Here is a 13,199-nt window from a genome sequence, read left to right on the forward strand (position 1 = left end):
TTCCAAGTGCCTACCGTACACATACGTACGTCCAACCGGAAGGGCTCACCGAGAGGCAATAATTGCAAGTGATGTCGACGCTCCTGAAAGTGTTGGATACGTTCTGTACAACTTGGCACGGCCATCATTTGGGAAAGGAAAAAAGAAACGGTCATAAAAAGCACCAGGGAGCAATGCACTTTTAAGAATCCTTTTTTTTCTCTCCTTTTTACCGAACAAACAATCTGATGGCGAAATTGAGAGGGGGGATTGGGGAACGAGAGTTGAAAGCACAGGAAATGCCTGTCAGTGCTACGCACACATACACATACTTCCGTTGCGTCTGTTTGAATCGTACGTGGTAAACTTCGATGCGGCACGTGCTGAGTGACACACGATCGGGAATGATCACCGAGGTTCCCGAGGTGGTGAAAGCCTCCGGGGAGAGCGCGGTTGTCAGAATGATTGGAAATAAATTTTCTTCCGCGACAAGTGCGCTGACGAGTTGCTGTCGTCAATGAGCGCGAAAGGGTTTCCCGCCCCTCCAAAACGTTGCCACACACATTGTCAGTGTCCTTTTGTTCGCGACAAGCGCTTTCAACTTATCGTGCGTTTCATTGATGATGAAGGAAGAAGAGTAGGAGGGAAACGATACTGATGAGCGACGCTTCGTACAATTGCTTCAAGTGTTGTAGTGTGTTGTTTTCTTCCTACCAGCACGTACCAAGGTTTTTGTGTATGTCGGGCAAAAGTCGGGCTTACGGTTCAATAGGCTCGCAGGCGGGGGTTTTAGGAAGAAATGGCACTGACTACGAATCTGCATACTTTTGGCTTTTGAGACATAATTTCCATCTGAATGTTGAGTGTCGTGATAGGCAAAAGTTTATTGCTATCGAGGAAGACGAATTGTGCGCGAAAATAATGAAAAGGAAGTTTGTTGAATTTGATTGTGTATAGAAGTTTATATTGAAATGAGTACATTCATGTACTTGACGTATATTGGGTTGAATTTCTATTTTTCCTTTGTCATATTTGGAATCTTGTATTGTCTTGTAAATTGTAGAATTTCAAAGTGTTAGTTGGAATTAAATAAATATATTAGCAATTACACACGCCTCTTTAAGGCAAATCTTGTTTCGGTTCTCTTTATTCAATCTTAGGGAAATTGATGTCATGACTGTATTCGAACTAATTATCTTTTTTTTAATCAAATTAAGTAATGCCTGGATATTCGCGCCAACATTAAACGAGCTAGTCTATGGAAAAAGCCACAGTTACTCAAGAAAATCTAATTGAATGTGCATGTGGATTGAACTACATCTTATTAGACTTGTTTGAAGTTATTTCTTGTACAAAGACTGTATTGCAGATTTTTGAAACGTAATAAATTGATCAGAGACAATCGGTTTAAATCGAAACTTGCAGTTCTTTTAGTTCTGTGACAATGCTATATTTCAATGAGAGATTATGAGATAGTAAATAGGCCTTTATTCGCCACAAAACCAAATTTGATTGATTAACACACAAAACCTAGTCAAACAATGTGCAACAAAAAGCCAATAATATCCCAGACTAGAACATCTACTCAGTGAATTGTATTTTTTATAATCAACTTTGAATATTTCAGCAAATTTGAACCAAAAATGTTTAAATATAGGTTCATTTTTATGTAGTTGTCATAATATAGAAACAAATAATATTTTGTTTAAAACTGCACAACGCATTTTGAGAATTTGTAACAAATGTTTTTCACACTTTAACTTTTTCCTCCAGTTTTATTTTCTGATTGCGCGAAAAATATTAGCTCTAAAAGTGGATACATTGTGTATCAGTCATATTGAAATATTTTATTCTCGAAAAATGTTCTCAAATTTATACTATTTTCTTAGCCATTCCTTTTTTCATTTTTTTTTCCTTTTTTTATTGTCTTCTTTTTACTCCATCTGAAGATGCTTTTAAATGTGACTGTAAATTAATTAAATTTCCATTTCAAATTTCCCCTGACATGTCTTGCTCGTAACTTTCGTCCAAAAATGGTTTTGAACCAATGCAAAGTAAATAAACATGTTTCCTTATTTTAAACCATGCGCAACACAACTCCCAGAGTGAAGTTTGAAAAACAAAATACCATCCTGTATCGTTGCTAATTAAGCAAATAAGTTTGCTGTAATGCCAGCGACTAATTACGTTGCACTCTCAAACAAACGCCCGATGCTGGTAGCTAATCCACTGAAATTCATCGTTCTGCAGCACAACTTATGTCAATAGCATCTCTTATTTAAAGCATCTGTCTTGGGTTGTTTTTTTCTCGTTCACTTTTGCAAATTACGAAAAGTATACCAAGCTCCCCGTTACATCGCTTCAAGTGTTTTGTAGCCAGTCGATGTTGTCGTTTTTATTTTGTACGTAATTTCGGAAGAACAAAATCCCCCGTCAGCACACTGTCGAAGTATGGCTGTGTGTAAAACGGGAAAACTTATTTATGAAGGTTCACATCAGCGTGCGGGAAATTAAAACATCAATCAAATAAACGAAGCGAAATAAAATTGACATTGTACGCAGGTTCAAGCTGTGTTTGTATGTGTGCGTTCCCTCATCGCTTCGTTGTCCGGTGCATTCGACCGAACTTCATTACTGGTGAAGCGGCAGGAAAGATGCGTGTGCAATATTTAACGATAATTCGATCGGTAAAATTAACCCAAATCTCAGTGTCTGACGCAGCGGAAACTCATTAGCAAATGCATTGTGAGTGTTCTGGGAAGAATTAATCATGGCAAAAAGCTCTACCTGGTCTGTTGCAGCACTCATGTTGAGAGTAAGTGTAATGTCAGGTAACCAATTAAGAACGTCTTGCTCAAGGGTTATAAACGACAGACGAGTCGAGCAGTTATTTAATTATTATTATTAAAATTGCTTTTTTTCTTTTCACTTAACTTTTTTCTTGTTGTTTTTTATATAACAAGACTTATTTCAACATATTGAGCAGAATTATTAATAAGTAAAATGTTTATTTATTTAAGTTATTTCTTCAAATACATTTTAATTTATATCTGTATTTCTTGTTATGATAGCATTGCAAAATGATTTCCTGTCTCGGAAATGATTATTTCGAAGTCATTCGAGCGTTCAATCTTGACCATGCGAATTGTTTAGTACTTTATTGCTAACTCAAGTATTTTATTTTACCCATTAGATACCTATAAACATAACTTTTAACAGTTAGATAAAAAAAAATCAATAGTTCTAATTACTTACATACAGCATACATTGAAAAATGTACTAATTTTAAATAGAGATAAACTTGTTGGCAGAGTCAATTGGACGCTGCTGATCATTCGCGATATCCCCAGAAGGATGCTTGCCACCATGTTCTGGGGTACTCTCTAAGGACAGAGTAGTTACAGTGTGGAGCATCACCAGATACGACCTTCAGGTTTTCAGGTCAGCCAGAGAACATGACTTTAACCTCCTTATCTACATATAATTATAAAGGTAATTTAAATTAAGTAATTAAATTACATTAGTTAAAACCACGAATCAACCACGGCGATCAAGAAGGAACTATTGAAAATAGTTGAATAACGTAAATGTTTTCTTGTGTTTAACGTAAAAAAGAGACCTTAAATAAATACGTTTACAATAACGCGTCAATCAGATTCACTGACCAGAACCTGGGCACATGGCTTTGGTGATCTATTTTCTATCCGTTTAAGTAAGTTGCAAAGTTTGCATGTGTGTGTCGTTTAGTGGATTGAGTGGTTGAGTTGAGTGGTCTTTGATAATATGTTATCCTTAACAGTACAATGCTGTAATACCTTCTGGAATTCGCTTTCTGCTCAATGACTTCCACTGACACTTCCTCATAATAAAGCCCATCTTCTACAAATATTTCTTCAGTCTCGATTTGATCGATTAATTCAACATTCAGGAAGAATTAAGAGATCACTTATTGATCGAAAAAAGTTGCGGACTATTTTCGCCATTGCTCTTACAAATTGATTGATAACGTTTGCAACATTTTGTTTGTGCACAATAATATAACTGGTACAGAAGACACCACTCAACGACAGAGTAGAATAATTTCCAAAATGAGTCCATTTACTTCGAATAAACGATTTTTTTTAACTAACCTCTATTAATGATAGGTTCGAAAGAATCAAATGCACATTTCCCCAAAGAGTCACCTAACACAATACACCAATTTTGTTGGAATATTTCCGTGCTCACTAGAACACCACCGTTTGTGTCTCCTTAAAAAAACTAACCCCTAAACAGACACAGAACACTTCACACGCGGCTCGTGTGCTTTCGGGTGGAAAATCACGTACCTCGTGCTAGCGTGCTTCAACTTACCAACAAAATGTATGAGACTTCTTTAGAATGCATGCTTTTTCTTTCAGAAACAAAAAAAAAACCCCAAAACAAAATTCCAGCCCATGACTATGTGTCACGGTGCGTGTCTGTGTCTTTGATGGTGTTCTTTTATTTTGAAGGAAGAAGTTAAAGAGCAGCAATCGGATGAAGCAATCGTTCATACCACGACGATACACAGAACAAAAGCACATTACGTACGGCAGGAACACCGTACACGAGCACGACTCTGTTTGTGAGTAATTTTGGACGCTCCGGAAAAGCGCACGTTTCCGTACGGTTGGTTACTTTTGCTTTTGCATTTTACATGCGAGGGAGGTTTAACGAACTGAAATGGGATTTCTGGCAGCGCTATGTTAGTTAGACGCGAACTGTATGTCTGTTATCCTTCTGGTTGCTGGAGTACTTTCCCAGGGCTACCCGGAAGCTTTACTTGCGCCTTGTGTGTATTTAAGGTTTTTTTTTATTATTTTAAAGTATTTTGTTTGTTTTTCTCAAAGAGAATTAATTCTTAGATAGAATATAAGGTCGTTATGTCTTTACAAGTTCTTGTTAGTTCCAAACGAAGATAAGAACTTGAAGTTTTGTAATTATTACAATTACATCAATATCTTTTAAATTATTATTGCAAAACATCCCAACAACAGATTTTCTTCCAGAATTTAAAAATTGTTTATATCTTAGGTCGTATTTTCAAATAAATATGCATAAAAAATAAAATATACACACAACATTTTCCCCATTTTCTTCCCTTTTCCCTTTTGGGAACATGTTTCCATGCGAGAGTATGTTGAAGGATGAAAGTATGATTTTTTTTATAAATTTCTAACAAAACACACACATACAAAGTTGTATTTTTTACAGGCAGAGATACGTTTAATTTCCCACACACCTTTGCAAACCCTTCCCCAAAATAAACTTTTTTTTTGCCATCCTATCAAATGCTTGACCAAAGCCCAAATGAAATAAAGGAAGTGAAATAAAAAAGGGAAAAACATAATACACTCACACTCGCTCCTTACTTATATCGCCTCCGGTATCATCGGCATCAGTAGGCTCATCCTTGAACGCCTTCACCATCGTTACATCGGTTTGTTGGTTTTTTCTTCTATATATTTTTTCTGTGTTCTTCCCTGTATCCGTACAATCCGTTGGAAGGTTTCCGTTATGCGATGGCACAAACGTAAGATTACAATCTTATGCTGATGGGAGAAGATTTAACGCATCCCTCCGGGGACGAATCTTAGTCGCTGGTCTTTTGCCTGATATTCTTGCACCGATGTTTCCCTCTCGTTGCTTGATGTTCCCTTTTTTTGTTGTTCTTGCGTTTGCCCACCTGCCCTGTTTGTGGCCCACCTTCCGGGCATGGTCGTACCGCGGGAGCTTTACTCATCATCTTTGTCTGTATGCCGGCGTTGCTGGGTTGCTGCAACGAAATGCCAAAACAAGGAACAGATCTAACCTAAGCCCTCGGAAGACATCGAGCAGCAGTAGCAGCAGCAGCAGTAGTGTCGGCACCATGCGTCAGCTCTGCCAAGGGAATCCTTTTCATATTTTATGATGTTCGTAACATGTACGTATTATACATACACGTTCGTACACACATTTCGCCGAAATTCGAACCGTGCCCGAGTGCACACCATCACAACGGAAAGCAACGGTCTGTACCATTTGCCACTGTCAGGTTTCGCTTGAATAGCTGCTGGCGGCTGCAGAAGCTCTCGCTAAAACTGTAGCCCAGTGCGCCTGAGAACGCACTTTTGGGGCGAGGGTTTTTTTTTGTTGCACAGTTTTGGGTGAGTTTTCTTTCTTGCTTTCGGTGCGGAGTTGATATTCTGTTTTACCGCTTACCACCATAGTCCAAAATGTTCCGTTTGTCTTGCACAAAGTCACCAGTAAGCTTTGGAAGGTTTTTGTGCTTAGGTGTGTATGTGTTGGGGATTTTTTTCCTATTTTAGTAGTCGTGTCTCACTTTTCCCAAACTTAAATACTTCCTTAGCTAAGCGTACCAGTTTTAGCATAAAAGAATACCCGTGCCAGGCATGGAGCGTGCACAACGTTGACAAACGTAGTACGTGCCCGTGAAGTGTCGCCTTCGGTGGACTCCGATAAGGACTCGGCGAGAGAACAGTAACCTTTAACGTACAACCATCCGGCTGGGTAGCGCACTGCCACTGCAGGGCACTGGAAAACCAAAAAAAAAAGGATTCGACAGCGGCTTTAAGTTTCGGAACAATTAGTTTGTTTGGTCCTTGTTTTGGGGTGGACTTTGTTATTAAGCTATAAATGTGAAGTTGAAAGAGTATTGTAGATGCGCGCAGGGCGAGTCATATGTTGAAAAAAATCGATAAAATATTTTAACCAATAATGAATTCTATTTTATTTTCGAAACTACACTTTTTTGTAACTTTTATGAACCATATTTTCTCAAAAAATGAAATGTTTTCAGAACAAATAATTTAATAACCTTATTTTTAAAAAGCAGTAAAGTAAATATCAGTAGTAGTTTAAACCTTAATGCTTCAATCTGGTTCTATATTTAAATCTTATTTAATGTTTGTATATAAAACATCGTTTATCATTGTTTAATCGATTTTTTTTTAGTAATTTCACTGTAACGCCTTGTAATAAATGCAATAATTCGTTTAAAATTATTCAGTACTCGGTGATAGTAACTCACTCTAGGAAAATTACACCGCAACGGTAAACATCGAATCGATGTTTTCCGATTTACACCCTGGGGCGAACTCACGAAAAGGAAAACATCTGTTTATTGGACTAACTCACCAACATACCCCGAAAAAAAAGTAATGACGTCATTTGTATGATAGTCTACTGACCGAAATTTGGTATGTACTGCTTAAGCTTTCGTTACTAACGGCACTCCGTTAAGCTTCGGCGGAAAATGAGTACCAACGAGGCAAAGTGTTCATCCGTCGTAAGATTTTCAATGTTACTTCAAAATATCATTTTTAACGTTGTTTTAGTGTTTCCCCAAAATCGAGTCTAAAGCAAAGTGAAAGTAATATTGCAAGATACAAATTGTTATTTCCAATTCTTGAAATTATTCTCTAATATCTAACGCTGGATGTGACACAATAAAAAATAGGACAATGTGAAAGAAACATCTCCTCAGTAATGCAACTAAGTGTGTCACTGAGGACATCAGAATGCAAACAAAAATATATTAACCTAACCAGAGGTGATATATCCCTTCCTTGCATATTTGTGTCAATCCATTTGTGCTCCAGGCCTGGAATTCTTTTTTTTGTTATTTGTTGCTCCCCCAGCGCGAACACATAAAACCTGGAATCATGCACAATTGTGCTGGTGAATTGGTGAAGAGACGGTGGACCCACAGTAGGATACAGCCGCGTGTGTGCCGGATGTCAGCGCGCGGACAAGTGGACATCCTGTGTTCGATCGGTTTATGCAGATAGTCGTCATGAATATTTAATCGCCGACTGTGACAGTGAATTGATTGTTGACTTTATGCGTTTTTTATCGTTTCCACTTTCTTCCTTCCATCCACATCTCGCCTCTCTCTCCGTTTCCAGCGTATAGAAAGCATAAAGTGTGGTCCTTATTAAAAGCAATTCGATGCCAGTTCAGCAGCGAAAGCATGGTGGTGCTCTATTTTGCCGGTAGGCCACACGGTACCCAATGCTCGAAGCGAATGTCGGCCAGGACTGTAGGTTCACTTTTCTTCCCGGCACATTGCGGCACAGTTTTGACGAACGTGTCTGAATGCGTTGGGCGAGCGAGATCGCTGGATGATTTATTATTAAATTGATTATCTAAATGGATGAGCGCCGCTTTGGAATGGGTGGAGTTTTCGCTCCATTCTTCCTGCCTGGCAGGACGTCCGGGGAATATGGGTATGCGCACCGAATAATGATGAATGGTGAACCTTTGGAAACCGACTAACGGCTCGTAAAGACCACCGGTCGCTCAATGGGTCAGCGGGATTTAGGTGGGAATCGAGAATCGATATTGTACGCTATTCTTGCGGCTCGGTGAAGGATTGTTCTGTTTTGCATGTGAGATTACTTTCATTTAAAGATGTGGTTAGCGATAAGCGTTAAAGCGGGTGGGTCACATATGGTGGCTTTGGTGATTGAGTTTTAAAGTGAACCAAAGAGGATACTTAGCTGTATAGGAACTCCTAGAGTAGGGTTTGTGTAAACACAGACATTTCAATCGATTTTAAACTGAAATTGATGATGAAATTAATCAAAGAAAAGTTTTCAAAAGTATTATGTCACTTTATTGATTAAACAAAGAAGGTCATAGATTGATATCAATTAATATCAAGCAAGATGTGTAATGGTTATCAAACCATTACAAAAAAATCGTTAAATCAAATATTTTGCTTCATCGAAGAATTTAACATCTTCCTTTAATAATGTCATTAATTGACATCCGCTAAATAATTAAGTTAACAGTTAATTACATAACAAAACAAACTTAAGAAATGATCATAAATGAATGGAATCGTCAGACTTGTGTATTAAATGAGTTCTATTTCTGTACTTCAAAATAAGTTTTTTCTACCTTGTATGACACTATCACGGGGCGGCCCGATGGTGCATGTGATACACGGCGCCAGTGCACACGGCCGGACCGGGTTCAAATCCCATCCGGATCGTCCTCCCGTAGCAAGGACTGACTATCCGGCTACGTGGTAAAAATAAGTCTAGTAAGCCAGAAATGGCCGGCGTGACCTGTAAGGTCGTTAAAGCCAAAAAGAGAGAGACTATTAGAGTTATTACTAACTTCTTAACTAGTCTTACAGAGCAAATAGTCATTTGCTGATTTTGTTTTGTTTCGTATTTATAGCTTATTTAATCAAGCTTTAATCAAATCAATTAAAAAAGATGAAGTTGTTGTTTTTTTCGAACCGAAATGTGATATAAATTAAGAATTTGCTTTCTTTTTTCGATATCTTTGTGTTCGTTATTAAAGCATATAAAATTTATATATTGAAAATGCTAGATATTGATAGTTGGATCTTACAATAGTAAACAATATTCCAACAAAGATGTAACCTTTGATGCTTCAGTAACTATAAAATATAAATTCATTTTTCAAGTTTTTTTTTTCATTTTATATAAACATATGTTATACGTGTAAATATAAATACGAAAACATGTTAATTTTACAATAATTCATTGCATTTATGTTCGCCTTCTAGTTCCATTATTTGCTTATTGAAACAACAATTGAAAAACTAACAGGATGAAGAACAAAAAATCACACTGAATCATGTTACCCTAGTACTCACATTAACTCCCCCTTTGATTCGTGCGAGTTACCAAGGTCACCAAAACACCCCACCGCACATTCACGTGCTGAGGCTGTTTCGGGGTTTTCCCCCACACGCGGACGCAATCGAACACGTGTTGAGAAGTGAGCTCCCCAATGGTTCATCGCTTTCACTGAGTGACCTCCGTTTATCGAATATGGCTTGCCCGAGTCCTGCGGCTTCGGCTATGGGGCAGACTTTCGTCGATTCCCACGACGTTCTGTGATCGATGAAACTCGTGATGTATTTTTCTCAACCCAACACCGTCGGCGAGCAACTCCAGATGTAAACACGGGAGCTTGATGATGTTGTGCCAAAAAAGCTCAGATCGATTGCTCTCTCACTTTCTCACGCTCACCACAAAAGACCCTTGAGCGCGCATGTCCTGGTTCGCGAGGAAAATGGTTTGGCTCCATAGCAGTTCGGGCGTTTTCCGTACCATTTCCATCCCGGTTATGGGTTTGGATGGGCTTTTTCTCACCAGCTGGTTCACGGATTTTGACAGACGCGAAAACGAGAGCAAGTGAGAGTGAGAGCGGAGAAAATGCGAGTGAGCACACGAGCTAAAGCTGTCAGCTGGAAGAGCGTGCGAGCATGGCAGGCACCTGTCAGAATTAGCACGGCGAGTGAAAGTGAGCGACCGCTCTCCGATTTTCCGACGGTGAGCAAAAGCACGCGAAACGAACGCAACCCGTACACAGGTACACGCTAGTTCGTCCTAGGGGCCGGGAGTCAGTTTCAATTCTCGGCCGTACGGAAATTCATCCAACGCACCGAAACCCGTTCCTGGTCGTTGTGGTTGTGTCGCTTTCGCCTGTCGGCATCTTCGTGGTAGAATTCGCGACTTTCGCACGGTTTGTGACACCTCGAAGCTTTTCCATAGTGGAAATTTGGAACCATTTCCCAACAGCATTCGTTGATTCGCTTCGTTTTACTCGATGTAGGCATACGGAGGGTTTTTTTATTAGCAAGAAATACGAAACTACGGCAAACAGTTCGGTTACTATTAGAGCCTTTCGGAGGTGGAGAATCGTGACGATGGTGCAATTAATACCTTCACCTCATCGATAAAAGTGGGCGTTAAATAGGCAAAATAATCATTTCGGCATTGTTTGCACATTGCGTCGTATAAATAAAATACGTGCCTATTTCCGAAAAGGTTTGCTTGCAAAAACCTTCGTTTCACTGTGTGTGCTTGTGTGCGTGGGCTATACACAGAGCCAAACGTCAAAAATCGACCCATCGAAGGATACTCGTTCGCGTTTTTTTTTGGGAGTGAAAGTTCGCAAATTGCTAACGATCGGGAGAAGCAGCAACAAACCAAAAAAAAATAAAGATCCATAAAATCAACAGAAACTGAAAGTAAAAATTAAGTGACCGTGTATATTTATGCTAGTATTTTGTGTGTGTATGAGTGTGTGTTTGTAGGCCGTGAATTTAGTCTTCCATTCGGGCCTAGTGTCGAACGTGATGAAATCGATTTCTACCACGCAGAGTGGAATAGAAAAAAAAATTAACAACACAAAAACGAGTGGGCAATTTTGCCGGGCTTTTTTTCTTCTACTTGCTAAAGGGCGCTCGATTGCCAGGCACGCATTCCGGTTGCTTGGTTGTTGATTTCGGAAGTGAAGTTGGGTCGCTGAAGGGAGCGGCACGAAAGCGAACCTGGTCCCAATTATTTATTTCCTTTTGTGTGTTCCAAACTACAACCGTAAGGACTGCAGGGAAATAGGCGTTGTTTTGGCTCACCTTTAGGTGAACGAAGTCTCCTCCGGTTGAATGGTTGATGTGTGAACGGCACGAACCTGCCACCGGATAGTACGCGCGGAATGGTTGACGTAGTTGTGAGTGAAATGTGTTAATTAGTTTGGCGGTAATGCTTTATTTATATTTATGACATGCCTTGGGGTTGTTCCCATTCGATCGCTTGCCGCTGTGGACCAAAAGTTGTCACAAGGTGGGACGCCAAATTATATCAACATTGTTAAAAATTTAACCACCATGACTAGTGTATAAGTTTACCGGTGCTTGTTACCAGCAGTAAAGTGTTAATAAAAAAAAAATAAAACGTCCCAAAAAACAGAGTTCTGAGAAAATGTGGGAAAACTCACCACGATTATTGTGGATTCCATTCCAGCTGACGTTACATTGAGTAAATTATTTTCTTATTGTTCGCCTAATTTTTTTTAAAGGTATAAAGCAAATGCGTTATTTATGTGTAACCTGTACCGTGAATGAAACAAAAATCGAAAGTGAAAATTAGGAAAAACAAAGATCAATATTTTTGTGTGTGAATGTGCGTTAGATGATGCCACAAAAAAAGAAAACGAAAATGTTTTTCATGCTTCAATATTTGTGTGTTTAAAATTTCTCCGACAGGATAATAAATCAAGTGCATGGTGTAAAATAAAGTCTATACACAAAAAGTGTTCCAGTGGCAATAAAAAAAAGAAAAATCTGCTAACGAAAGTGTGCAAAACGGGTTCCATTGATGCCGCGAGTGTAAATCCTGCTTTGAGTGGCGCAATTTCGTAAGAAGCGAAATGAAATAAAATCAAAACATCATCATCTCGTCCCTATAAAGCCCTCACGGCTTCGCGATCGAGCGGGTTTGCGTGTGTGCGTGTGCGATTTTTTTTTTTTGCTTAAACAGTGGATGATTGTGCTTCCCAAAAAGGGAAAAAAATCTTTTCCAGAAAGGTCAAAAGAAATAATACTGAAGCAATTCTGGTGCGTGCCGGGAGGTTTGGCCGGTGTACGCACCCTGCACGGTGCACCATAAAACGTGAAACCCAAAGGATAAAACCAGCCCCTTGCCGTGCCACACCGTTAGGTGCCTGTATTTGGCAGACCGTTTGAGTCCTCATTTCACACAACAACAAAAACTCTCTCCGTATTCCGGAGGCGACGTTTTTACCGTTGGAGCTTTTGTTTTGTGTTTTTCATTTTCTTACCCGTCCTTCAAAAGTGTTTGTGTTTGTATTTGGAAGGATCTTTTTTCCCGGGCGTGTGTTGTGTTTGTGTATACGAGCAGCAGTTTGTCTAAAGTTTGTCGCAACTTCACTACAGCACACCCATACAGTAGTGTGTCGAAGCAAAAGGGATACGCACTCACACGCTAGCATTTACGCATTTTGTGCAGACGTATGTGAACGCACCGTAAGCAACATTCCTGGAGGCTCCAAAAATAGGAAAAACCGGTGAAACAAAAAAAGAAGAAGCAAAAACCAACAACAATTCAACAAAAAGCGGCAGCAGCAGGAGCTAAACCCGGTTGGTCAAAAAAGGTGGCCAAACCCGTGCGACGCCTTCGGAATAAACAAAGTCATCAAAATTTAAGGTTTTTATTATTAACTTTTGTGCCTTTTTCCGCTTCCCTTAATTTTGGGACCCGTTTTTTGCAACAACCCAAAAAAAACGTCGTCCGTGCACCTGGGGGACTACCAATTCCTTCAAAATTCCCGTCTCTAAACATTTCACCCTACCCTTGGTTAGGGTTGTTCTAGCCGCTTTACCATTTTATTGCACCAAAATGCTCAAACCC

The 13,199-nt window shown here is 39.3% G+C and overlaps 2 protein-coding genes across 7 annotated transcripts in view; one reads left to right on the forward strand and one right to left on the reverse strand.

Moving 5' to 3' along the window:
* Positions 1–13,199, reverse strand: part of LOC125772037 (bifunctional heparan sulfate N-deacetylase/N-sulfotransferase) — a 670,071-nt gene that overhangs the window by 495,966 nt on the left and 160,906 nt on the right. The gene's annotated exons all lie outside the window — the stretch shown is intronic.
* Positions 9,776–13,199, forward strand: part of LOC125772065 (zwei Ig domain protein zig-8) — a 235,959-nt gene continuing 232,535 nt past the window's right edge. Inside the window, exons 1-2 of one of the 6 annotated variants that reach the window (XM_049443399.1) lie at positions 9,776–10,595; positions 11,848–12,995. The gene's annotated coding sequence lies outside the window, so the exon portion shown is untranslated. The other 5 variants (XM_049443406.1, XM_049443402.1, XM_049443400.1 and 2 more) reach the window with 5 other exon arrangements.

This window comes from Anopheles funestus, chromosome 3RL, assembly GCF_943734845.2.
Source record: "Anopheles funestus chromosome 3RL, idAnoFuneDA-416_04, whole genome shotgun sequence".
Taxonomy (NCBI): Eukaryota; Metazoa; Arthropoda; class Insecta; order Diptera; family Culicidae; genus Anopheles; species Anopheles funestus.